Below are 24,828 nucleotides of genomic sequence, written 5' to 3' on the forward strand. Positions count from 1 at the left end.
CCAACACCACCCAGGAGTTTTCCAAGATATACATAAAAATATAACATACGTACTTACGTACACACACACACACACACACACACACACACACACACTGAAAAAAAAAGGGCTCTATTTGTTTGAAGCGGACATTGAGTTGTGAACAGCTGTGTAAAGCTCACAGGGAGCCTGTGAGGAGGCAGGTGAGTCAGGTGGGGCAGGTGGGGCCGGCTAGGCCCAGAGAGCTTCTTCTGGACCTGAGAGCAGGCGGGGGAGTGAGGGAGAGACTCTGTGGGGTCCACGAGTGGCTCGGAAGCGTGTGCTCGAGGGCTACGTGGTGGGTGTGTGTGCCCGCGTGATGGTGGCGGTGTGTAAGCTGGGCAGGACGGGAAGCAGCAAGGCTGAGCTGTCCAGGCGCAGAGTTGGCGTCTTGTGTGAGAGACGGTGGGCGGCAGTGGGAAGCTAGACAAAGGGTGGGCTGTGCAGACAGGGAGCAAGCCTTGTTGTGGTGGGTGGGGGCGTGAGAGCAGCAGGGGCGAGCAGAGCCGCGATGTCCCTGAACAAAAGGGAGGTGTGTGGTTTGTTGGCGCCAAGGATCCCTTGTGAAGGGGCAAGAGGAGACAGAGGGCTTGGAGGAGGCGAGGGTCCAGAGAGGAAGAAGAAAGGCTTCCCTGACCGGGAATCGAACCCGGGCCGCGGCGGTGAGAGCGCCGAATCCTAACCACTAGACCACCAGGGAGCGCGGCCCTTTTTAGACGGTCCCGACACTCGCCTCCCAGAGTCAGGCTGACAGCCAGCCTCAAGAACCGAATGCCGACCCACCCGGCATGAGAGCATAAGGCCGGGCATTACCGGCCTCACCAGGATGCCGTTCGGGACTCGCGGTCACCTGCGCCTACTCCTGCCGTGCCCGCTTCCCGCTGCCCTCTGGCGTTAATCCGCCAAGCCTGGCGCCTCTTCCCCGATTAGACGCCTGGCCCTGGCGGGTCTCCTACCGCTAGACACACCCTCAAAACGTCTTGGCCCCCCTACCTCCTTCCTTCGTTCAGTGGAGCGTTCAGTCGGTCGCGCAGTCTAGGGACAAGCTGAGAGATGCCTGACAGGGCCAGCTTTGGCCCTGGACCTTGGCAAAACACGGACAGGTTGCGTTGGCCGGGAATCGAACCCGGGTCAACTGCTTGGAAGGCAGCTATGCTCACCACTATACCACCAACGCCACACCGCCGGGACGGCACCCACACGACGCCGGGGACTGACACCGGACAGTGCACAGCGGCGACGGCGACATCGCCTACCGGCTCCCGCCCTGAGTCCTCCCCACGGGGACCGCCCCGACGTCAAAACCAACGCCACCGCCCGAGCCACCGCCGACCGGGGCTCCGCCGCTGCGCGCTGTTCCCCGCCGTCCCAGCCGCGCCTCCCGCACGCACACGCCGGGCCCTGTGGGCGCTCTCGCCACCTGACTGCAGCAGCAACCCGGCGCGCGCGAGGGCCACGGGGAAGAGCGGGCGTCCGGGACCGCTCGGGGCGGGTCACCACCAAGACTCGCCTGGCGCACCGGGGGCTCAGGACACGAGAGTCGCACCCGGGCGGCTCTGACACCCGTCGCGTCGTCTGGAGGGCGACCGGTTCCCTGGCGTCGGAGGGCTGGGCCAGGTGCCAGGCGCCAGGCGAGGGGCCCGAGGGTCCGCAGGCGGGTGGGCAGGCCGGCCCGGCGGTGGGAAGCCCGATCCCGGGGCTTGGAAGGGGACCAAGGGCCAGCGCAGCCGTGGGCGACGGTCTGGCTAAAAAGATGGCACGTCTCCTCGTCGGGGAATCGAACCCCGGTCTCCCGGGTGTCACGCGGGGATACTCCCCAGTATACCAACGGGGAGGACAGCGACGCGGGGCCCTCTTTGTCGCGCCAGCCTTTCCCTACGCTCTCCCTCCCACCTTGGCACCCAACCCGAGAGTCCCTGGGACGCCGCCACAACGCCCCTCGCACCAGGACCCGAACCCGCCACCCTGGGTGATCACCGCCGTCCCCCGCCCCCTGCCCCCGCCCGGGCTGTTGAGCGGGGCTCTCAGAGGTGACAGCTTTCTGCCGCCCTCGCCCACGCCATCAGGAGAGGCTGCACCCACACCTGCGCGGCCCTGCGGCGGCTGCGCTGCTGCCCCAGACGCACCCCCACCGCACCCCGGGACCGTCAGGGACTTTGGCGCCCAGGAGCGTCTCCACGTCCACGCGGTGGACACCGGGCGAGGCCTGCAGCCTCAGCACCCGGACCGCCACGTGCCCGGGTGCCCCGTCGCTCCAGGTCCGCCCGGCGCGCGCGTGGGCGCCTGCTCCTCGCCAGGTGAGCGTTCTTACTCTCAGCCCCGCCGTCAGGATGGCCGAGCGGTCTAAGGCGCTGCGTTCAGGTCGCAGTCTCCCCTGGAGGCGTGGGTTCGAATCCCACTCCTGACACACTCATCTTTTGGCCAGCCCACCCCGAGAGATCGCAGCTCAGGCCTCCTTCCACAACCTTGTTGGCAGAAGTAAGTTTGCTGCCTTAATTTTAAATGCCTTTTTTTGTTCTGTCCCAGTTAAGTTGTTTGTGTGAAAATGTGCAGTTGGGTTCCGGAGGGTGCAGGGGATCAGTTCCCCTGTGGTTTTTCCTGTTTGGAAAACAGTGTCTGGCTTGTCTAAGGATACAGAGTAACCATTCCTTGACTCCTGCTGTTAGAGGGGTATATAAACCCATGTTGGTAGGAATAAAGAGAGCTGCTTCCCTGACGAACTGAAACTGGGTGTGTAGAGTGGTGTTTAACCTCGGCGTCCCTCGCCAGATTTCGTGCTCAGCTGTGCTTGCCGCAGCAAGTGGAGGTCACCACCGGGACCTGGAAAGAGGGGTAAGCGAAGGAGGCTCACCCTAAAAGGAGGGGTGGAGGATTGAAACATTGGTAGGTACCATGGGTAATTCTACTGCAAAAGCTCAGTTGGCCACTGAGGAACAGGAATTAAGTTAAGTAAGCAAGGAACAGGAATTAAGTCTAGCACCGCACTCACATTTGTACACACCATAGCTGAAGCGAGTCCTTGGTTTCTGACGGGAGGAGGTCTGAATATTCCAGATTGGAAAAGATGCTCTTCTGACTGAGAAAGTGAAAGTGAAAGAGCAACTTTCCGAGTTCGAGCAAGCCTTTGCTAACCCTTAGGAGGCAGAGATGAATGAATCTTTGAAAGGGGCAACGGTATAAGCATATTTGTGAAAGATTTAATGGATGAGGACGAAGACAATGATCTTGCCTCTGTCTCAGATTTAGTAGAGGAGGAAGAGCAGCTAGAAACAGAGATAGAGGAACTACAACAGAAATTGCGCCGTGTAAAAGTGAAAGCGCAGTCAGCACCTTCTGCTCACTATTGTCTCGACCCCCGCCAAGAAATCCTCATTGGATAGGGGAGGAAAAAGAGTCAGAGGACAGATATAGGCAAAAAAACAAGGGGGGGGTGTCATTGAAACTCAGAATCCAGCTGGACAGGTGGTCCGGGAGCATGTTCCTTTAACTTTAAAAATGATGCCTCAGGTACAAGCTGAGCCATTATGGAGTTTAGTAAGAAATCCACCTGTGTTACTGCCTGTGAGTATTGATAGCCCTGTTTTTCCTGCTGTGTTTTCTTCTAATTGGACAATTGGTACTGCTGCCAGCAATGTAAAACTCCAAGAAGGTTTTGTAAATATTACTTTGCAGTTAAAAAAATGCTCTTTGTTTTGAGAAAAATAGTACAGCTGGCAAGAATAATACCAATGATATCTCCTTGAATCTGAAAGACAGCTTTCGTGATTGCCTAGCCCTGAGTAATACTTTTTGGCAGACTTTGTAGGTAGTTCCAGCATGTCCCATGCTGTCGGTCTCCAAGTGCGCCTTTCCCTTTTGTTGTTTGGAATGGTGATGTGGGAGGGGAGGGACTACTAAACTGTTCAGTTCTGCATTGTAGCTTAAATAATTGCTGGAGTGCAAATTGGTCCCATGCAGTGATTGTGAGAATACCTGCATTTGCAGTGATGCCTCTGGAGAGTCCTTCTGATCAGTTTCCGCTGCAACTGAAGAGGACAAGAAGAGACTTTGGCATTACTGCCGCAATTGTTGCAGCTGTGGCTGCATCTGCTGTTGCTGCTACAGCTGCTGGGCTTGCATTATCTCAGACTGTTCAACAGGCTGCCGTTATCAACACATTATCTGAGAGGGTGGCTGGTGCCTTGGACATTCAGCAAACATTAAATGGACAATTACTTTGTAATTCTGATGCTTAATCAGCAAGCAGCACTGTTACAAGAACAAAAAGATATGTTGTGGATACGCCAACATGTTATGTAATGTATGGAAAGTCTGATACAATTCAGTTAGCACATGCCATTTTAAGGATTAATGAAACTAGAGTTGTTCCTGTAAATGAGCAGACCTGGTGGTCATTAATGTCTAAAGCTGCTGGGTGGATCACTGGATGGGCAGGGTCTGTTTCCCTCTTATTAATCTGTGCAGGTGGTATGGGAATTGGGTTATTTCTGCTATGCCAATGGCGACGCCAGTTCACTCGACACCGACAGGTAACCAGGCAAGCCCTTCTGGCCATGTCACCCTCTGAATCTGCACAAGTGTGGTTACAAATGTTGGACAGATAGTACCCAGAGACGGGCAACTTCTGTGGTCCTCATGCGACCTAAGGCAGGGGGCATAAAGGCAGCCCCCTATGACGGGTAAGTTTGGGGATTGCAACAGGTGACCTAAGGCAGGGGCTATCTGATCTTCCACAGGCTGTTCTAGCTGATGTGTTCCTTTTGAAAATAAAAAGGGAGGACATGTTGGCAGAAGAACGTTTGCTGCCTTAATTTTAAATGCCCTTTTTTGTCCTGTCCCAGTTAAGTTGTTTGTGTGAAAAATGTGCAGTTGGGTTCCGGAGGGTGCAGAGGATCAGTTCCCCTGTGGTTTTTCCTGTTTGGAAAACAGTGTCTGTCTTGCCTAAGGATACAGAGTAACCATTCCTTGACTCCTGCTGTTAGAGGGGGTATATAAACCCATGTTGGTACGACTAAAAGAGCTGCTTCCCTGACGAACTGAAACTGGGTGTGTAGAGTGGTGTTTAACCTCGGCGTCCCTCGCCAGATTTCGTGCTCCAGCTGCGTGGGCCTCAACACAACCTCTCCAGCGCCCCCGCTCCGCTCCCAACCACAACCTTCCCTGTGCCTAGAGGAGCGCCCTCCTCTCAGCTGCCACCAACTCCTGTAAGAGATAGAGAGAGTGCTGCTCGCCTTGCTTGGCGTCGGGGAGGCTGGAGTAAGTGAGGAGGCCGCTCCTGAGCACCCCAGAAGCCATGCCAGCCAGCCAGCCAGTCAACCAGGTGCCATTCTTTTGCCAAAAGAGGGCTTGGTCAACCTCGACCCGACACCCGGAACTGTTCACCCAGCCCTCGCGCCCGCCAGCCCTTTCTGGCCCATTCCATTCCCTCCAACTGCCGCGGGAGACGCCCACCGCACCCATCTTGGTGATCTGTGGTCGTCGGGGATTCTCATGTGCGGAGGAGGCCTTTCACTGCGAACGCCTGCCAGGTGCTTGGTGCTCGCACAGCCACGCGCCGGCCCGTCCGCTGGCCCGTCGGCCAGCAGGGGCAGGGTTGACGTGGGCCCTAGGCGTCGGTCCGGGAGAGGCGAGCTTGAGCCCCCAAGCCTCAATCTGGACCGGGGACTCTCCTGTCCGTGGCCCAGGATCCAGCTGGTGCAGGGACTGTCGGGGAGCAGAGGCTGTGGCAGAAGTCAGGGGAGAGTGTTGGCCATGGCATGGGTGGTTCAGTGGTAGAATTCTCGCCTGCCACGCGGGAGGCCCGGGTTCGATTCCCGGCCCATGCAGAGTCCATTCCCTTTTGGTCCTCAGCCACACATCCCGTGTCCCGTCTTTCTGTCCTACTCTTCCCAGTCCAAGCTGCCCGCGCTTTGCACACAACACAACTCCTGGACAGCGTCAATGCCAGCTCGCTCCAGTGAGCCAGCGCCTACCCACCTACCTGGTCGCCTCTCCTTAACTCAGGCAGCCAGGCCCAACTGCAAAGACACTGCATCCCTCACTCACTTCCTGGGTACTTCAAAGCACCTGCCATACCTAGCTTCTCCTCTGCACACTGCCGCCAGCAGCCAGCACCTCCATGGTTCTTATCACCTGCCCCCGACATCACCCACACCCTACACCTCCAGCCTCCCACCCCACAGTACCAGCCCCACACAGCCTGCCTCTCTGACAATGGAGACTTACTTGGCGGACCTCTCTTGATGGGGGGGGGGGGGGACTGAAACGCGTCCCTGGTCCTGGACATGCTTGTGCCTCCTTTGCTGTGGAGGAACAGCCCCGGTAGGAATGAGGCTGCCTTATTTTCCCTAGCACACTGCCCCGGGCAACTCCTCTAGACCCTAGAGAGCATCCCAGCTACCGTGACTCAGCAGGAGGTGTTTCCTTGCGACATCTTCCTCCATGTGGGTCTCACTCGGCCCAGAGCGCACACACACCGTTGACCATCCACAGGGTCTTTGGCCCTACAGGACATGACTCCCTCCCTGCTGAGATCTCTCTCTCTCTCTCTCTCTCTCTCTCTCTCTCTCTCTCTCTCTCTCTCTCTCTCTCTCATTCTCTCTCTCTATCTCTGTTTCTCTATCTCTGTCTGTCTGTCTCTCTCTTTCTCTGTTACACATACATACACAGACACAGACACACACACACAGACACACACACACACACACACACACACACACACACACACACACACACAGAGTGAGAGAGGTCCAGGCACAGGCCAGAGAGGCACAAACACAGACAACTCAATCTTAGCTCCTTCTGTGCCATCCCAAAGCCCTTGCTGGCAGGTCACGGCACTGCTCCCTGGTTTTCTGAGACCTGGGCTAGTCCAGGTGAAATATAGGTAGGCTTGTGTGGGGGGCATCCTCACCACCCCGCATTGACAGGCCAGGCTGACAGTCTGTCCTCTCCAGTGAGCTCAGTGTGTGCACAGACTGCGCTTCACACCTTCTCCAGCCTCCCAACTGCTGGACCGTGTGTCCCTTCCTGCGGTCCGACTCCTCTTTGCTCCGGAAGGTGGTAGCTTCCAGGAAGGAAAGCCCTCACCCATCTGTCACTGGACCGATTCAAGGCACAGCCGCCAGAGAAAGGGCCTGTCTAACCATAGGCAATTGGCTGGCCTCTGCCTCCTGTTCAGTCCCTGACCTGCCTGCTCTCTGTCTTCAACAAAGGTGAGTGGGAGTGGTCAGGACTCCTGCAGCTTTTTAGTAAAGAGAGTGCAGAAACAGAACCAAGTGGGGCTCCTCAGTTCACTTTGGTCTGTAATCAGAGCTGAAACTAGGCAGCATATCAAGAGCAGGAGAGACCGGATGTTGGTCCTAGGACATGGGGTTGTTACCCTGGCCATGGTGATGGCCACTCCTGCTGCTATTTCTGCTACTGCTGCTGCTCCTGTTGTTGCTCCTGCTCCTGCTTCTGCTGCTGCTCCTTCTCTTCCTCCTCCTCCTCCATCTCCTCCTCCTCCATTTCCTCCTGCTCCTCCTCCTCCTCCATTTTCTCCACCTCCTCCTCCTCCTGCTTCTTCCTCCTCTTTTCTTCTTACCCTTCTCCTTCCTCTTCTACTACTACTAATACTCCGATTATTTTGTCTTATTGTACTTCTTTTCCTCCTTCTCCTCCTCTTCCTCTCCTCAACTTCCTCGTCCTCGTCCTCGTCCTCTGTTCCCTTCAAATCCTTCTTTTGCTGCTTCTTCTTCTGCTGCTGCTGCTGCTGGTGCTGTGGTTGCTGGTGATGCTCAGGGATGTTGGGATGAGAGGGAGTTGGAAATGAGCAGGAACAGAAGCAGCCCCATCTCTGCCAGCGGGCTCCTGGAACCATCTCCTGGGGCTCCTGCCCATTTCTTTCTGAGTAGGGATCAGGATCATGTTTTTAGTTGAGGTTGTTACTATTGTGATCAAATGTGTGACTGAAAGCAACCTTGGGGTGAGAAGGTTTGATTTCTTCTTTCAACTCCTTAGTGCCACAGTGGTGGAAGTGTGGATGGGTGGGTGAGGTGGGGAGGGCTGGGTTTATGAGGCTTAGGAGGTCAGAGTCAGACTTGGGAGTGCTGTGGTGAGGGGAGGGACCTAGAGGCAGGAAGTGTTGCAGAGGACCTGCATGAGGGCTGCCTACTGGCTTGCTCAGCCTGCTCTCTTTTCCCACACAGGACCATCTGCCCAGGGATTGGCACTGCCCACTCACCCACCTCCTCTCTTCATGTGCCCTCCACATCCATCGTGAATCAAACAATAACCTACAAACTCGGCTGAAGGCGCCTCTCTTCTTCTCGGCTGAAGCGAAGACTCTTCTCGATTCCCGTTCTCTCTTCTCAGAGGAGTCCAGGTTTTTGTCAAGTTCACCAGAACCAACCAGCATCCTTGACCCTTTGTGAACCTGGTACACAACCAGGTCTCATATTGAGTCATAACCTTTCCTTTCTTGTTCATCCCTCAGAGCTCACTTTATTCTCAACACCACAATGTAAACCATCAAGAATTGTTGTTGGTTTTTGCTTTTTTGTTGTTTGTTTCTTTGTTTGCTTTCATAATATTTTACACTTGGGAGCCCACCACCCAGCACTGCAATAAATTCACAGAGACTTATTCTTACTTATAAATGCCCGGGCTTAGCTTGGCTCTTTTCTGGCCATCTTTTCTTAACTTCAGTTATCCCATCTAATTTTTCCCCCTCTGGTCTTTTACCTTTCTCTATCCTATATGCCTTTCTTTTATTGATCGGCTGGCTGAGTGGCTGTGTGGCTGGCCCCTGGCATCCTCCTCTCCTTCTCCTTTTCTCGATACCCTCCTTTCTTGTGCTCCTATTTATTCTCCCTGCCTGGCAGCCCTGCTCAGCCCTGTCCACCCCAGCAATTGGCCATTCAGCCCTTTCTTAGAACAATAAGGTGTTTTAGGCCGTCAAAATCACACAGCTTCACAGATTTAGACAAATGCAACATTAAAGAGTGCCATCTTTCTTTGCATCATTAAGCAAATATTCCACATCATAATCGAATGGAACACATCCACAGCTAATGTTCCACAACCAAGAACTTCATAGGTGCCACAGCCTTTTTCAAGTCAAAGATTCAATGTTCAGTGTCCTAAAAACACACAGAATTTGGTTGTTGTTATTGTTTTGTTTTGATTTTTTTCTTGTTTTGTTTTGTGTTAAGATAAAGACTCTTGTGCACGGAGAGGAAAGAATCCAGGCACGATCATTGTCCTAGGAAAGCAAAACCAAAGTCCAACATTGTCACCAGCCCAGTGTCTGACCTCTCCTGTTCACTGGCTCTCTTGTGGGTCCAGAGGGGGTGGACAGTCACCCTCAGCTCTGCCATTCACAGCACCTGCAGCTGCTCTCCCAGGCCTAGATGGGCTCCACTCTGAGGCCGCTGCTTCCCTTTGGTAGTTGACCCGGGGTTCCCGCAACTCCAAGACCCAATCCTTGGTCGGTGACAGCCTCTGCTGGGCTCTCTTCAGGGACTCTCTGAGCATGCCATGTGGAAATGCAAGGCTTGGCTGTTCCTCACAATCCACCCATTCCGGTCACAGTGGGGTTCACCTGAGGCTGCACCTTTGCTCATGTCCCCTCTCAGCCTCTCTCTGTAGACTCCAGACCCACCACCCATCTTCAAGCCTCTGCTGCTCTCTGGGATCCATCCTCCACACCTTCAATGTCATCACCACACAGGCGAGTCCTACACGTTTTCAAATTGGCTGGCTGGCATGGGGTTCAGCCTCTGCATGCTGACCTCCCGGAAGCCCTCAACCCCGGGGGGTGGGGGTGGATAGGGACATTTCACCTCGGCGTGGCTGCTGTCTTCTTAATCAGCGCTGGCTTCTCAGCTCCAGTGGAGCACCATCAAGGATTGTCCCTGCACAGCCAAGGTTTCACCTTGCTGGGTCTGGTCTCTTGTTCATAAACCACAGATGATTCTTCAACCCCGGCTGAGCAGGACCACACCTTCTTCATTCCAAACACCTGAAGGGCCCCAAAGGAAAGTTCTCTCAGGGACTTCCCAGGTGCCCGCTGAAACTTCAGGTGCTAATCCTCCGTAGTGGTCATCTTCAGCATGGCTCTCTACATTCTCTTCCAAGCTGCCCCAGAGGAGGACAGCCTGCTTGGAGCAGTCAGGTCCTTGCCGGCCTTACTCACAGTTCAAAGGCCTTTCACAACCCTGCAGAAGGCCAGGTGATCAGGTCTTTCACAGCAAGACTCCACTCCTGGAACCAGGTTCCTCCTGAGTCCGGGTTTCTATTATTGCGATCAAACACCGTGACCAAAAGCAACTTGGGTGGAGAAACCTTTGTTTCACTTTAAGGTTCCTAAGTCCCTCCCAGAGGGAATCCAGGGTGGGATCCCGGAGGCGGGAACTGCTGTAGTAGCTGTCTGTGGGAGAGTGCTCCCTACTGGCTTGCTCAGCCAGCTGTCCTACACAGCTCAGGATTGCCTACCCAGGGGTGGGATGGCCCTTGGCCACAACTGGCCACACCCTCATGCCGGCCCGCCCTCTACCCCGCACCCCAACACCATCACTATTTATGCCCTGTGGGCTGTCCCACATCCATCAGTTATGGCAGGCACACGCTATAGAGATGTTTTCTCACGGTATAGTCCCTCTTCCCAGAGGTGTGACATTGCCCAAATCCAGCTAGCACAGAAGCAGACATACCTGCATCACTGTAGTTGGCATTCGACGGCCCTCATTTGGATGCCTGCCCCCCAAAAAATGATCGGTGTCTGTTACCCCCATCCCCTCCCACAGGCTTCACTCCCAGTCACACAGCTGGCCAGGGGGCGGCCGGACAGCCCCTTCCCAGATGCCGCTTCACACTGGTGTCTCCCGGCCCCCGGGACTGGGAGGGCTTCCGGGACAGGAGAGGACTGGAGTCCGGGGGGGAAAAGGCTCTGTCTGGGTTCTCCCAGGATCTGCAGGCATCTCCCACTGTGCCTGCGAATCGGGCAGAGCTCAATCCAGCCGTCAGCACTCCAGGATCTGACTCTGGCCTCGGACTTGCTGGCACCGTCAGGATCGAGGGGACCCACCCGGCGGTGGACCCAACAGGTGGGCCAATGTTCCGCTACAGTTTTCCGACTCACACCTGCGCCTCCACCTCTTCCCCACACCCATGCGCCCCGGTCCCCAAGGAGCGGTAGAATCAGGGGCCTTGCAAACGCCAGACTTGGCCTCAGCTCTCCTTAGATGCTCTAGGGATTTCGAGGAAACCGGGGCTGGGGACGCGCACTGTCGGCCCCGGCGGCGGCGGCGGTGCTGAGTAAGGTAACCACACCAGATGTTTTTTGCCTTGACCCTGCCATCTGCCGCGCACTAACACCTCCCCACTGCAACCCCAGGACACATCGCACGTACCGTACCTCCCATCCCATCCCAACACCACCCTGGAGTTTTCCAAGATATACACAAAAATATAACCTACGTACTTACGTACACACACACACACACACACACACACACACACACACACACACACACACTGAAAAAATGGCTCCATTTGTTGGAAGAGGACGTTGAGTTGTGAAGATCAGGGTAAAGCTCACAGGGAGCCTGTGAGGAGGCAGGTGAGTCAGGTGGACCAGGTGGGGCTTCTTCTGGACCTCAGAGCAGGCGGGGGAGTGAGGTGGAGACTCTGTGGGGTCCATGAGTGGCTCGGAAGCGTGTGCTCCAGGGCTGCGTGGTGGGTGGGTGTGGCCGCGTGATGGTGGCGGTGTGTAAGCTGGGCAGGACGGGAAGCAGCAAGGCTGAGCTGTCCAGGCGCAGAGTTGGCGTCTTGTGTGAGAGACGGTGGGCGGCAGTGGGAAGGCAGACAAAGGGTGGGCTGTGCAGACAGGGAGCGGGCTATGTTGTGGTGGGTGGGGGCGTGAGAGCAGCAGGGGCGAGCAGAGCCGCGATGCCCCTGAACAAAAGGGAGGTGTGTGGTTTGTTGGCGCTAAGGATCCCATGTGAAGGGACAAGAGGAGACAGAGGGCTTGGAGGAGGCGAGGGTCCAGAGAGGAAGAAGAAAGGCTTCCCTGACCGGGAATCGAACCCGGGCCGCGGCGGTGAGAGCGCCGAATCCTAACCACTAGACCACCAGGGAGCGTGACAAAAACAGACGGTCCTGACACTCGACTACCAAAGCCAGGCTGACAGCCAGCCTCAGGACAGAATACCTGCCCGCCCGGCGGGAGAACCCATGGCCTGGCATTACCGGCCTTACCAGGATGCGGTTCGGGACTCGCGGGCACCTGCGCCTACTCCTGCCCTGCCAGCTGCCCAGCCCCGGCTGCTCTCTGGCGATTCGCCCCCATGCCCGGAGCATCCTCGCGGATTAGACGCCTGGCCCTGGCGGGTCTCCTCCCGTTAGACACACCCTCAAAACGTCTCGGACCACCTACTTTCTTCCTTCGCTCAGTCAAGCTATCCGGTCGCTCGCGCATTCTCGGGACAAGCTGAGAGACGCCAGACCGTGCCAGCCTCCGCCCTGGATCTTGGCAAAACACGAGCAGGTTGCGTTGGCCGGGAATCGAACCCGGGTCAACTGCTTGGAAGGCAGCTATGCTCACCACTATACCACCAACGCCGCACCGCCGGGACGGCACCCACACGACGCCGGGGACTGACACCCGACAGTGCACAGCGGCGACGGCGACGTCGCCTACCGGCTCCCGCCCTGAGTCCTCCCCACGGGGACCGCCCGGACGTCAAAGCCAACGCCAACGCCCGAGCCATCGCCGACCCGGGCTCCGCCGCTGCGCGCTGTTCCCCGCCATCCCAGCCGCGCCTCCCGCACGCACACGCCGGGCCCTGTGGGCGCTCTCGCCACCTGACTGCAGCAGCAACCCGGCGTGCGCGAGGGCCACGGGGAAGAGCGAGCGTCCGGGACCGCTCGGGGCGGGTCACCACCAAGACTCGCCTGGCACACCGGGGGCTCAGGACACGAGAGTCGCACCCGGGCGGCTCTGACACCCGTCGCGTCGTCTGGAGGGTGACCGGTTCCCTGGCGTCGGAGGGCTGGGCCAGGTGAGAGGTGCCGGTGCCAGGCGAGGGGCCCGAGGGTCCGCAGGCGGGTGGGCAGGCCGGGCCGTGGGCAGCCCGATCCGGGCGCTGGGAAGGGGACCAAGGGCCAGCGCAGCCGTGGGCGACGGTCTGGCTAAAAAAAGATGGCACGTCTCCTCGTCGGGGAATCGAACCCCGGTCTCCCGCGTGACAGGCGGGGATACTCACCACTATACTAACGGGGAGGACTGCAAGGACGTCGTCATCGCCACACCGGACCCTCTCCGTCGCTCCAGCCAGGCCCTAAGCTCTCCCTCCCACCATGGCCGACCCCCGCACCCAACCCCAGAGTCCCCGGGAGGCCGCCACAACGCCCCTCGCACCAGGACCCGAACCCGCAACCCTGGGTGATCACCGCCTCTCCTGCCCCCGCTCCCCGCCCGGGCTGTTGAGCGGGGCTCTCAGAGGTGACAGCTTTCTGCCGCCCTCGCCCACGCCATCAGGAGAGGTGCACCCACACCTGCGCGGCCCTGCGGCGGCTGCGCTGCTGCCCCAGACGCACCCCCACCGCACCCCGGGGGGCGTCAGCGACTTTGGCGCCTAGGAGCGTCTCCACGTCCACGCGGTGGACACCGGGCGAGGCCCGCAGCCTCAGCACCAGGACCGCCACGTGCCCGGGCGTCCCGTCGCTCCAGGTCCGCCTGGCGCGTTCATGGTCGCTAGCTGCCACCCATGAGAGCGGCCTCCGTAAGGACCCGCAGTCAGGATGGCCGAGCGGTCTAAGGCGCTGCGTTCAGGTCGCAGTCTCCCCTGGAGGCGTGGGTTCGAATCCCACTCCTGACATGCTCAGCTTTTGGCCACTCAGAGAGACCGCATCTCGCGCCTCCTTCCACAACCTCTACAGCGCCGCCGCTCCCTTCACACCCGCAACCTTCCCTGTGCCTAGAGGAGCGCCCTCCTCTCAGCTGCCCCCAACTTCCATAGGAAAGCGGATGGGGAGCGTGATGCTCGCCTTGCTTGGCGTCGGGGAGGCTGGAGTAAGTGAGGCGGACGCTCCTGAGCACCCCAGTAGCCCAGCCAGCCATCCAGCCTGCCCCGTGCCATTCTTTTGCAAACACAGGACTTGGTCCACCCCCACCCGACATCCATCTCTGTTCGCCGAGCCCTTGCGCCCACCGCCCTTTTTCCCCATTCCATTCCCTCCAACTTCCGCGGGAGACGCCCACCGCACCCATCTTGGTGGTCTGTGGTCGTCGGGGATTCTCGTGTGCGGAGGTGCCCTTTCCCTGCGAAGGACTGGCAGTCACTTGGAGCTCGCACAATCACGCGCCCGCCCGCCCGCCCGCCGGCCCGTCGGCCAGCAGGGCAGGGTTGACGTGGGCCCTAGGCGTCGGTCCGGGAGAGGCGCGCTTGAGCCCCACAGCCTCAGGCTGGACCGGGGACTCTCCTGTCCGAGGCCGTGGCGCTCCCCTGGCCGGTCCATCCAGCCAAGGCCCAGGATCCACCTGGTGCAGGGACTGTCGGGGAGCAGAGGCTGTGGCAGAAGTCGGGGAAGAGTATTGGCCATGGCATGGGTGGTTCAGTGGTAGAATTCTCGCCTGCCACGCGGGAGGCCCGGGTTCGATTCCCGGCCCATGCAGAGTCCAGTCTCTTTTGGTCCTCAGCCCCAGGTCTCCTGTCCTGTCTGTCCATCCTGGTTGTTCCAGTCCAAGCTGCAAGCGCAAAGCACACAAAGCAACTCCTGGACAGCGCCAGTGCCAGCTGCACTCCAGTGAGCCAGCGCCTACCAACCTACCTGGTCGCTTCTCCTCAACTCAGCCAGCCAGGCCCTACTGCAAAGACACTGCAACCTTCACTCACTTCCTGGGCACTTCAAAGCACCTGCCATACCTAGCCTCTCCTCTGCACACTGGCGCCAGCAGCCAGAGCCTCCATGGTTCTTATAACCCGCCCCAGACATCACCCACACCCCACACCTCCAGCCTCCCACCCCACAGTACCGGCCCCACAAAGCCTGCCTCTCTCACAATGGAGACTTACTCTGCAGACCTCTTTTGATGGGGGGGGGGGGGGGTTGAAACGTGTCCCTGGTCCTGTGCCTCCTTTGCTGAGTAGGGACGGCCCAGGTAGGGACGAGGGTGCCTCCTTTCCCCTAGCGCATTGCCCAGGGCACTCATCTAGACCATTGAGAGCACCCCAGTCCCATGACTCTCGGCAGGAGGTGTTTCCTAGCGACATCTTCCACCACGTGCATCTGACTCGGCCTGAGCCCACCCACGCCATTGGCCATCCTCAGGGTCTTTGGCCCTACAGGACACTACTCCCTCCTTGCTGAGATATCTCTCTCTCTCTCTCTCTCTCTCTCTCTCTCTCTCTCTCTCTCTCTCTCTCTCTTTCTCTCTGTTACACATACACACAACACACACAGAAAGAGAGAGACAGAGACGGAAAGAGACAGAGAGGGAGAGAGGGAGAGAGAGGGAGAGAGAGAGAGAGAGAGAGAGAGAGAGAGAGAGAGAGAGAGAGAGAGAGAGAGATCCAGGCACAGGCCAGAGAGGCACAAACACAGACAACTCAATCTTAGTTCCTTCTGTGCCATCGCAAAGCCCTTGCTGGCAGGTCACCGCACTGCTCCCTGGTTTTCTGAGACCTGGGCTTGTCCAGGCTACCTATTGGCCAGCGTGTGTGCCGGGAATCCTCACGACCCTGGCATATTGCCCAGAAAGGCTGACAGTCTGTCCTCTCCAGTGAGCTCAGTGTGTGCACAGACTCTGCGCTTCACACCTTCTCCAGCCTCCCATCCGCTGGACCGTGAGTCCCTTCCTTCGGTCCGACTCCTCTTTGTTCTGGAAGGCGGTGGCTTCCACAGGGGAAAGCCTTCCCCCCTCTGTCACCAGACGAATCCCCGGCACACTGGCCTGAGAAAGGCGATGTCTAACTACAGGCAACTGGCTGGAGTCTGCCACCTGTTAAGTCCCTGACCTGCCTGCTCTCTGTCTTCAACAAAGGCGAGTGGGAGTGGTCAGGACCCCTTCAGCTTTTTAGTAAAGAGAGTGCAGAAACAGAACCAAGTGGGGCTCCTCAGTTGACTTTGCTCTGCAATCAGAGCTGAAACTAGGCAGCATATCAAGAGCAGGAGAGACCGGATGTTGGTACTAGGACATGGGGTTGTTACCCTGGCAATGGTGACGGCCACTCCTGCTGCTACTACTACAGCCTCCTCCTCCTCCTCCCTAAACTCCTCCTCGTTCATCTCCTCCTCCTCCTCCTTCTTCCTCTACTACTACTACTACTAATACTATGATTATTTTTTCTTATTGTACTTCTTTTCTTCCTCCTCCTCCTCCTCTTCCCTCTTGTACTCCTTCTTCTTCTTCTTCTTCTTCTTCTTCTTCTTCTTCTTCTTCTTCTTCTTCTTCTTCTCCTTCTCCTTCTCCTTCTCCTTCTCCTTCTCCTTCTCCTTCTCCTTCTCCTTCTCCTTCTCCTTCTCCTTCTCCTTCTTCTTCTTCTTCTTCTCCTTCTTCTTCTTCTGCTGCTGCTGTTGTTGCTGGTGATGTGCTGGGTTGTTGGGATGAGGGGAGTTGGAAATGAGCAGGAACAGAAGCAGCCCAATCTCTGCCAGCAGGCTCCTGGAACCATCTCCTGGAGCTGCTGCCCGTTTCTTTTGAGTCGGGACGAGGATCATGTACATCACACTTCCCGTCCCTTCCCATCCCATCCCATCCCAACACCACCCTGGAGTTTTTCAAGATATACATAATAATATAACATACGTACGTACACACACACACACACACACACACACACACACACACACACACACACACACACACACACACACAAACAAACGTTCTGAAAAAAAATGACTCCATTTGTTTGAAGCAGACGTTGAGTTGTTAAGATCAGGGTAAAGCTCACAGGGAGCCTGTGAGGGGGCAGGTGGGGCAGGTGGGGCAGGTGGGGGGCTTCTTCTGGACCTCAGAGCAGGCGGGGGAGTGAGGGGGAGACTCTGTGGGGTCCATGAGTGGCTCGGAAGCGTGTGTGCGAGGGCTGCGTGGTGTGTGTGTGCCCGCGTGATGGTGGCGGTGTGTAAGCTGGGCAGGACAGGAAGCAGCAAGGCTGAGCTGTCCAGGGGCAGAGTTGGCGTCTTGTGTGAGAGACGGTGGGCGGCAGTGGGAAGCTAGGCAAAGGGTGGGCTGTGTAGACAGGGAGCGGGCTATGTTGTGGTGGGTGGAGGCGTGAGAGCAGCAGGGGAGAGCAGAGCCGCGATGCCCCTGAACAAAAGGGAGGCCTGTGGTTTGTTGGCGCCAAGGATCCCGCGTGAGGTGGCAAGAGGAGACAGAGGACTTGGAGGAGGCGAGGGTCCACAGAGGAAGAAGAAAGGCTTCCCTGACCGGGAATCGAACCCGGGCCGCGGCGGTGAGAGCGCCGAATCCTAACCACTAGACCACCAGGGAGCTTCACTTACAGCCCACGTTCCCGACACTCGCCGCCCAGAGCCAGGCTGACAGCCAGCCTCTAGGACAGAATGCCCGCCCGCCTGGTGCGAAGGTCGATGGCCCGGCATTACGGGCCTCACCAGAGATGTTCGGGACTCGCGAGCATCTGTGACAATTCCTGCCCTGCCAGCTGCCCGCTGCCCGCTGCCCTCTGGCGATTCGCCGCCAAGTCCGGCGCCTCCTCTCGGATTAGACCCCTGGCCCTGGCGGGTCTCCTACCGCTAGACACAACTTCAAAACTTCTCGGACCCCCTGCGTCCTTCCTTAGCTCAGTCGAGCGATCGGTTGGTCGTGCTGTATTGGGACAAGCTGAGAGATGCCAGACAGGGCCAGCCTGTTGTTGTTATTGTTTTGTTTTGATTTTTTTCTTGTTTTGTTTTGTTTTGTTTTAAGTTTAAGGTCTTGTGCACAGAGAGGAAAGAATCCGGGCATAATCATTATCCTAGGAAAGCAACACCGAAGTCCAACACTGTCACAAGCCCAGTGTCTGATCTCTCCTGTTCACTGGCTCTCTTGTGGGTCCAGAGGGGGTGGACAGTCACCCTCCCTCAGCTCTGCATTCACAGCACCTTCAGCTGCTCTCCCAGGCTTGGATGGGCTTCACTCTGAGGCCTCTGCTCCCCTTTGGTGGTTGTCTTGCGGTTTCCGCATCTCCAAGACCCCCCCGGCTTTCACTGGTGACAGCCTCTGCTGGGCTCTCTTTGCGGACTCTCTAAGCATATACCATGTGGAAATGCAAGGCTTGGCTGTTCCCCACGATCCACCCCTTCCGGTTGCAGTGGGGTTCACCCAAGGCTGCACCTTTGCTCATGTCCCCTCTCAGCCTCTCTCTGGGGACTCCAGACCCACCGCCCATCTCCAAACCTCTGCTGCTCTCTGGAATCCATCCTTCCACACCTTCAATGCCTTCACCACATAGCCGAGTCCTACACGTTTTTAAATTGGCTGACTGGCATGGGGTTCAGCCTCTGCATGCTGACCTTCAGGAAGCCCCCGCCCCCAAGTGTTGTGGGGTGGGAAGGTTTCATCTCGGTGACTCTGCTGTCTTCTTATTCAGTGCTGGCTTCTCAGCTCCAGTGGAGCACCATCAAGGATTGTCCCTGCACAGGCAAGGTTTCACCTTGCTGGGTCCGGTCTCTTGTTCATAAACCACAGATGATTCTTCAACCCCGGGCTTGGCAGGACCACACCTTCTTCATTCCAAACACCCAAAGGGCCCCAATGGAGTTCTTTCAGGGACTTCCCATGTGCCCGTTGAAACTTCAGATGCCTTGGTATTCATCAGCTTCAGCAGGGCTCTGGACATTCCCTTCCAAGCAGCTCCTGAGGAGCACAGCCAGCTAGGAGCAGTCAGGTGCTTTGCCCGCCTGCCCACAGTTCAAAGGCCTTTCAGAATCCTCAGGAAGGCCAGGTGATCGGGTCTGTCACAGCAAGACTCCACTTCTGGAACCAGGTTCCTCCTGAGTCCGGGTTTCTATTATTGCAATCAAACACCATGACCAAAAGCAACTTGGGTGGAGAAGCCTTTGTTTCTTTCACTTTAAGGCTCCTAAATCCCTCCCAGAGGGAAGCCAGGGTAGGTTCCCAGAGGCGGGAACTGCTGTGGTAGCTGTCTGTGGGAGAGTGCTACCTACCGCCTTGCTCAGCCAGCTGTCCTACACAGCTCAGGATTGCCTGCCCAGGGGTGGGGCGGCCCCTGGCCACAACTCGCCACTCCCTCATCCCGTGCCCGCCCCCTTCCCCGCACCCCGACACCATCCTTACTTACGCCCCGTGGGCTGTCCCACATCCATCACTCATGGCAGGCACACGCTATAGAGACGTTTTCTCACGGTACAGTCCCTCTGCCCAGAGCTGTCACGTTGCCCAAACCCAGCCAGCACAGAGCCAGTCATCCGTGCATCCCTACAGTTGGCATTCGACGTCCCCGTTTGGACGCCTGCCAGCGAAGGATTGTCCGGTGTCTGTCGTCCCCCCACCCCTGCCGCCGGTCCCCCCAGGCCTTCTCTCCGAGTCACACTGGTGGCCAGGGGGCGGCTGGACAGACCCTTCCCAGATGCCGCTTCACACTGGTGTCTCCAGGCTCCCGGGACTGGGAGGGAATCTGGGACAGGGGAGGGCTGGAGTCCGGGGGGGAAAAGGCTCTGTTTGGGCTCCCCAGGATCTGCTGGCATCTCCCACTGTGCCTGCGATCCCGGCGGAGCTCAATCCAGCCGTCAGCACTCCAGGATCTGACTCTGGGCCTCGGACTTGCTGGCACCGTCAGGACCGAGGGGACCCACCCGGCGGTGGACCCAGCAGGTGGACCCATGTTCCGCTCCAGTTTTCCGACTCACACCTGCGTCTGCACCTCTTCCCCACACCCATGCGCCTCGGTCCCCACGGAGCGGGAGAAACAGAGGCTTTACAAACGCCAGACTTGGCCTCAACTCTCCTTAGAACTCTAGGGACTTTCAAGGAAACCGGGGCAGGGGATGCGCACTGCCTGCCCCGGTGGCGGCGGCAACGCGCAATAAGGTAACCACACCGAATGCTTTTCGCCTTGACCTGGCTGTCTGCAGCGCACTAACACCTCCCCATGGCAACCCCACGACACATCGCACGTCCGGTCCCTCCCAAACCCATCCCAACACCACTCTGTAGTTTTTCAAGATATACATAAAAATATAACATAGGTACGTACGTACACACACACACACACACACACACACACACACAATGAATAAAATGGCTCCATTTGTTTGAAGCGGACATTGAGTTGTTAAGATCAGGGTAAAGCTCACAGGGAGCCTGTGAGGAGGCAGGTGAGTCAGCTGGGGCAGGTGGGGGGCTTCCTCTGGACCTCAGAGCAGGCGGGGGAGTGAGGGGGAGACTCTGTGGGGTCCATGAGTGGCTGAGAAGCGTGTGCTCGAGGGCTGCGTGGTGGGTGGGTGTGCCCGCGTGATGGTGGCGGTGTGTAAGCTGGGCAGGACGGGAAGCAGCAAGGCTGAGCTGTCCAGGCACAGAGTTGGCGTCTTGTGTGAGAGACGGTGGGCGGCAGTGGGAAGCTAGGCAAAGGGTGGGCTGTGCAGACAGGGAGCGGGCTATGTTGTGGTGGGTGGGGGCGTGAGAGCAGCAGGGGAGAGCAGAGCTGCAATGAACGTGAACAAAAGGGAGGTGTGTGGTTTGTTGAACAAAAGGGAGGCGTGTGGTTTGTTGGCCAAAAGGGAGGCGTGTGGTTTGTTGGCTACAAGGATCCCTTGTGAAGCGGCAAGAGGAGACAGAGGACTTGGAGGAGGCGAGGGTCCAGAGAGGAAGAAGAAAGGCTTCCCTGACCGGGAATCGAACCCGGGCCGCGGCGGTGAGAGCGCCGAATCCTAACCACTAGACCACCAGGGAGCGTGACCTTTATCCGACCATCCCGACACTCGCGCACGAAGCCCGACTGACAGCCAGCCTCAAGGACAGAATGCCTGCCCGCCGGCCGGGAGAGCAGATGTCCCGGCATTACCGGCCTTACCAGGATGCGGTTCGGGACTCGAGGGCACCTGCGCCTACTCCTGCCCTGCCAGCTGCCCGCCCCCGGCTGCCCTCTGGCGATTCGCCGTCAAATCCGGGGCCTCCTCCCGGATTAGACGCCTGGCCCTGTCGGTTCTCCTCCCGTTAGACACACCCTCAAAACGTCTCAGCCCCTGCCTCCTTCCTTTGCTCAGTAGAGCAATTGGTCGGTCGCGCAGTCTCGGGACAAGCTGAGAGACAACAGACAAGGCCAGCCTCGGTCATGGATCTTTGCAAAACACAGGTAGGTTGCGTTGGCCGGGAATCGAACCCGGGTCAACTGCTTGGAAGGCAGCTATGCTCACCACTATACCACCAACGCCGCACCGCCGGGACGGCACCCACACGACGCCGGGGACTGACACCGGACAGTGCACAGCGGCAACGGCGACATCGCCTACCGGCTCCCGCCCTGAGCCCTCCCCACGGGGACCGCCCCGATGTCAAAGCCAACGCCACTGCCCGAGCCACCGCCAACCGGGGCTCCGCCGCTGCGCGCTGTTCCCCGCCGTCCCAGCCGCGCCTCCCGCTCGCACATGCCGGGCCCTGTGGGCGCTCTCGCCACCTGACTGCAGCAGCAACCCGGCGTGCGCGAGGGCCACGGGGAAGAGCGGGCGTCCGGGACCGCTCGGGGCGGGTCACCACCAAGACTCGCCTGGCGCACCGGGGGCTCAGGACACGAGAGTGGCACCCGGGCGGCTCTGACACCCGTCCCCTGGACGGGAGGGCGACACGTTTGCTGGCGTCGGAGTGCTGGGCCAGGTGCCAGGTGCCAGGCGAGGGGCCCGAGGGTCCGCAGGCGGGTGGGCAGGCCGGGTGGTGAGAAGCCCGATCCCGGCGCTTGGAAGGGGACCAAGGGCCAGCGCAGCCCTGGCCGACGGTCTGGCTAAAAAGAAGACACGTCTCCTCGTCGGGGAATCGAACCCCAGTCTCCCGCGTGACAGGCGGGGATACTCACCACTATACTAACGGGGAGGACAGGGATGACCCCCCTCATCGCCTCCCACCACGACCGACCCTCTGAACTTTTATTCTTAAGCCAGAGACCTTTTTAGGTACAGTAGTATTCTAAACCGCACCGTTTTTGATGTTAGCTCAGGTTGTTCTGTGTTGCATCTGTTTTCCACGGATCTCAGCTGCGGATGCCTTGTTGTGCTGGTTCTGGCATCCACCGTTCTTAGCTTCTTAGCCGCTTCTGGAGCTTTTGAAACCATTCAGACTGCCTACTTTGCAGTCTACTGGGACACTAACCTTCTGTGTCTCGGGTTCTTTCACCATATACATTAAGAATAGATTCACACTTAACAGTTACACTTTTTTTTTTTTTTTACAAATTCACATAACATTAACATCTACTTATTTATACTCTTTAAGGGAACTATAGAACTACTTTAGCAAATATATTTCTTATTACTTCTTATATACTTCTTATCTTATTTCTTATTTAAACTTTCATTTACAACTAGCATCTTTACTCCTTAAAAGCTTATTACTGCATGTCTTAATACTACCTTAGATATATCTTGCAAGCTTATGTTATTAAAGGAACTCTATAGATCTATTTTACAAACTTATATAGGGCTACCATTATCATATATTTAACTTAGCAAACACCTAATGATTTCTTAACACAGAGATGTAACAAGAGAATTTTTACAAACTCACATATCTTATTTTCATCTTTTTCTATTTCTTACTCTTAATTATTATCACTCTCTATTAGAAAGATTCTCTTAACTGGACAGGAAGTACGTACATCATTTCTAAAGTTTAGAGTTTATAGTCAGCTTTGTTATAAAGCACTGGGATTTAGTGAGTGTTGTTGTTATAGAATTGTGATAGTTGTTGCTAGGGGACTGTAACCTTCCCAGGAGGACAAAGTTGCCAGTTCTCTCAGCCGTTCCGGACCGGCAGAGATGCACTGTCAGCGGTAGACAGTTTTTTTGTTGTTGTTGTTTTTTGTTTTTTTTGTTTTTTGTTTTTTCGAGACAGGGTTTCTCTGTGTAGCTTTGCGCCTTTCCTGGAACTCACTTGGTAGCCCAGGCTGGCCTCGAACTCACAGCGATCCTCCTGGCTCTGCCTCCTGAGTGCTGGGATTAAAGGCGTGCGCCACCACCGCCGGGCGGTAGACAGTTTTTAACTAGAGGCTGTCCCTTTACCCAAATTCATAGTAGTTCCCCTAAGTGCTTCAATTCAGACAAACATTTCTATTACAGCAGTACTTTTGGTTTGTTTTACCGAAAAACTTCACTTCACGCTGAGGGTGAATTACCATATTTAGCTGCTGTAAAGCTCTTGGCCAAATACTGCACAGCTCTTAGGTGATATAAAGTATTTTTCTAAAGAAGCTAGTAAAGCCAAAAGTGGCACAGCTCCGAACTCTATTTCCTCACTGTTTACATTAACCAGTGACAAAACCTCAGAAATACTAATCCAGCCACTTTCATTCTGGTTCCTTTATAGGAACGTCATTGGAGCTGACCCTTCCTTAGTTCCACGCTCCTTACCAGACGCTCCAGTAGCACCTAGCTTCATTCTCCTCTTGTGAAAAAACACAAACATGTCCTCGACCCCATATTAAAACAGGACCGGGACCCTTCCATAATCCCGAGCAGGGATCTTTCCATTTCACTTGAGCAAAAGTCGCTTGGGTGCCACTGTGCCAAAATCTATCTGCGGCAGACTGTTCATAGACATCCATATTCAAAAAGTTCAGAACAAAAAGAGCATGATTTAATGCATCATGTGGCGATTGAGGGTAAATTTTTTCCTTTTTTATATTTATTTTTTGAAGTTGTATTTTAAGACTGCTATGAGCCCTTTCCACAATACCTTGTTCCTGAGGATTATAAGGAATACCTGTTTTATGTACGATTTCCCATTGGGTACAAAATTGTTGAAATGCCTTACTACTATATCCAGAACCATTATCAGTTTTAATAACTTTTGGTAAACACATATACAAAAAACACTTCAAGCAGTGCATAGTTACATGTTTTGTAGCTTCCCCAGGTTGTGCACTGGCCATTAAAAATCCTGAATAAGTGTCAATGGTCACATGTACATATCTTAATTTGCCAAATTCTGCAATATGCCTAACATCCATTTGCCATAGATGATTGGGAAGAAGACCTAGAGGGTTTACCCCTAAGTGAGGGACAAGAAAATATTTTGGACATACCCCACATGGTTTTACTATTTGACGAGCCGCTTCTTTGGTGAGACTGAATTGCTTTCTTAAGCTTTTGCTATTTTGATGATGAAGAGCATGTGACTGTTGAGCCATTTCCACTTGGGAAATTGCTACTATCTTTGTTAACTTATCAGCCATCGCATTACCCTCAGCTAAAGGATCAGGAAGACTGGAGTGAGCTCTAATATGGTCCACAAAGCATGGCAGCTTTCTTTTGTGAATAGCGTCTTGAATTTGTTGAAACATTTTGACTTTATTGTTGGTAGTTCCAATATTTCAAAACTGTTACTGTTCAAAGAAGTCAAGAACATAGATGTTCTTTCATGAAACAAATCCTTCATTAGCTTACTTTGAGAAAAAGTATTTTCAGGATTTAGTATTTTCACTTCATTAGCTTTAACTCCTGATGTTATCATTATTAGCAGCTGTAATATTTAGCATGGATTTCTTATAAGGAACTTTCAGGTGAAGCAACTATTTTTTAAGACAGCTAGATTTTCTGAAGTTTGTTCCAGTCTATAAAGCAGTCATTTCTTTCTGAATGCCTGTTTCCTTGTATCCT

General features: G+C 55.9%; 13 non-coding genes across 13 annotated transcripts; 4 read left to right on the forward strand and 9 right to left on the reverse strand.

The window, feature by feature from the left end:
• Positions 1-646: 646 nt before the first annotated feature.
• Positions 647-718, reverse strand: Trnae-cuc (transfer RNA glutamic acid (anticodon CUC)). The gene has a single exon. It is a non-coding gene; the product is annotated as a tRNA-Glu (tRNA).
• A 405-nt stretch (positions 719-1,123) lies between these two features.
• On the reverse strand, positions 1,124-1,195 carry Trnag-ucc (transfer RNA glycine (anticodon UCC)). The gene has a single exon. It is a non-coding gene; the product is annotated as a tRNA-Gly (tRNA).
• Positions 1,196-2,342: 1,147 nt separating this feature from the next.
• Trnal-cag (transfer RNA leucine (anticodon CAG)) lies at positions 2,343-2,425 on the forward strand. The gene has a single exon. It is a non-coding gene; the product is annotated as a tRNA-Leu (tRNA).
• Positions 2,426-5,772: 3,347 nt separating this feature from the next.
• Trnag-gcc (transfer RNA glycine (anticodon GCC)) lies at positions 5,773-5,843 on the forward strand. Its single transcript has one exon. It is a non-coding gene; the product is annotated as a tRNA-Gly (tRNA).
• Positions 5,844-12,066: 6,223 nt separating this feature from the next.
• Positions 12,067-12,138, reverse strand: Trnae-cuc (transfer RNA glutamic acid (anticodon CUC)). Its single transcript has one exon. It is a non-coding gene; the product is annotated as a tRNA-Glu (tRNA).
• Positions 12,139-12,549: 411 nt separating this feature from the next.
• Positions 12,550-12,621, reverse strand: Trnag-ucc (transfer RNA glycine (anticodon UCC)). Its single transcript has one exon. It is a non-coding gene; the product is annotated as a tRNA-Gly (tRNA).
• A 589-nt stretch (positions 12,622-13,210) lies between these two features.
• Positions 13,211-13,282, reverse strand: Trnad-guc (transfer RNA aspartic acid (anticodon GUC)). Its single transcript has one exon. It is a non-coding gene; the product is annotated as a tRNA-Asp (tRNA).
• Positions 13,283-13,797: 515 nt separating this feature from the next.
• Trnal-cag (transfer RNA leucine (anticodon CAG)) lies at positions 13,798-13,880 on the forward strand. The gene has a single exon. It is a non-coding gene; the product is annotated as a tRNA-Leu (tRNA).
• Positions 13,881-14,605: 725 nt separating this feature from the next.
• On the forward strand, positions 14,606-14,676 carry Trnag-gcc (transfer RNA glycine (anticodon GCC)). Its single transcript has one exon. It is a non-coding gene; the product is annotated as a tRNA-Gly (tRNA).
• Positions 14,677-17,422: 2,746 nt separating this feature from the next.
• On the reverse strand, positions 17,423-17,494 carry Trnae-cuc (transfer RNA glutamic acid (anticodon CUC)). Its single transcript has one exon. It is a non-coding gene; the product is annotated as a tRNA-Glu (tRNA).
• Positions 17,495-20,842: 3,348 nt separating this feature from the next.
• Positions 20,843-20,914, reverse strand: Trnae-cuc (transfer RNA glutamic acid (anticodon CUC)). Its single transcript has one exon. It is a non-coding gene; the product is annotated as a tRNA-Glu (tRNA).
• Positions 20,915-21,323: 409 nt separating this feature from the next.
• On the reverse strand, positions 21,324-21,395 carry Trnag-ucc (transfer RNA glycine (anticodon UCC)). The gene has a single exon. It is a non-coding gene; the product is annotated as a tRNA-Gly (tRNA).
• A 581-nt stretch (positions 21,396-21,976) lies between these two features.
• On the reverse strand, positions 21,977-22,048 carry Trnad-guc (transfer RNA aspartic acid (anticodon GUC)). Its single transcript has one exon. It is a non-coding gene; the product is annotated as a tRNA-Asp (tRNA).
• Positions 22,049-24,828: the final 2,780 nt, after the last annotated feature.

Source organism: Peromyscus californicus, unplaced genomic scaffold (genome assembly GCF_007827085.1).
Source record: "Peromyscus californicus insignis strain IS unplaced genomic scaffold, ASM782708v3 Scaffold_14__1_contigs__length_90479793_seg_2, whole genome shotgun sequence".
Lineage (NCBI taxonomy): Eukaryota > Metazoa > Chordata > Mammalia > Rodentia > Cricetidae > Peromyscus > Peromyscus californicus.